The sequence below is a fragment of the Anarrhichthys ocellatus genome, unplaced genomic scaffold (genome assembly GCF_004355925.1).
Source record: "Anarrhichthys ocellatus isolate YVR2014 unplaced genomic scaffold, GSC_Weel_1.0 scaffold2, whole genome shotgun sequence".
NCBI lineage: Eukaryota > Metazoa > Chordata > Actinopteri > Perciformes > Anarhichadidae > Anarrhichthys > Anarrhichthys ocellatus.
The window spans coordinates 12,114,520-12,115,431 of record NW_022280032.1 but is presented as its reverse complement, the minus strand read 5'-3'; the positions used below and the strand labels follow the sequence as shown (position 1 = coordinate 12,115,431).

General features: G+C 44.8%; 1 protein-coding gene across 1 annotated transcript in view; it reads right to left on the bottom strand.

Moving 5' to 3' along the window:
• sema3ab (sema domain, immunoglobulin domain (Ig), short basic domain, secreted, (semaphorin) 3Ab) overlaps positions 1-334 on the bottom strand; it is a 39,834-nt gene extending 39,500 nt beyond the window's left edge. Inside the window, exon 1 of the mRNA XM_031858775.1 lies at positions 273-334. The gene's annotated coding sequence lies outside the window, so the exon portion shown is untranslated. The remainder of the gene's footprint in view (positions 1-272) is intronic.
• Positions 335-912: the final 578 nt, after the last annotated feature.

The following is a 912-nucleotide window of genomic DNA, read 5'->3' as shown; positions in this document are numbered from 1 at the left end:
CCCCCCCCCCCCCCCCCCGGTTCTGTCTGCATATCTGTTACTCAGCCCAACAACACCAACAAACCGTAAAAGAAACTCACTTTATTGCCATGACAAAGGATGTGATCACTGAATTTCCTACCCTGACAGCATGATATCAGCAATGACAAGACAATAGACCTTTACATAACCAGCAACAACTGTCCTGTCTCTTACCTACGATAGACATATCAAATGTCCTGTAATAATACAGGAAGAATGCTGTTGAAACAAACAAGAGGGTGTACACTTACAATTATTATTCCAGATTGATGTTTGCATAGAGTTCCGTGTATCTGAAAGAGTGTGAATGAGAGTGAGTGCCTTTGGCTGTGTGAGAGAGAAAGCCTGTGGATGAGTGTGCATTGGGTCCAGCCTTGTAGTAGTGTTGGGGGTTGGAGTAACAGCAGATGAGTTTAAGTGGGCAGTAATATCAGTCCTCGCTACATCACTCTACCATCTGCCAACCACTGATCATTAGCATATCTATTTCTCTCTCTCTCTCTCTCTGTATATATATATATATTTTTTTTTCTCTCCCTATGTCTTTCAAACATAAACACAGTTGTGCTTGTGTGTTTGCATACACACACACATTGACTTCCTTAGTTACTGGTCTAATGTGAGAAATCAAATTCGTGTGTGAGAGTGTTGATGTGTCTCACAAAGTCACCTGGGAAAAGAGCGGTGACGTCAGCCACTCTCAGCGGAGGACAGGGGCTGGCAATGGGCATGCCCGGCTGCTGCCTGCCTCTGTGGGGAACCTGGGAGTGTTCAGTATTTGGCAAAGAGTGAGAGTAAGATAGGAAGAGACAGGTACAGAATGAATGAAGAGTGTGGGTGGGGGATCACAGATGTGAATATCTCCCGAGGGAAAGAGGATGTGCCGAGATA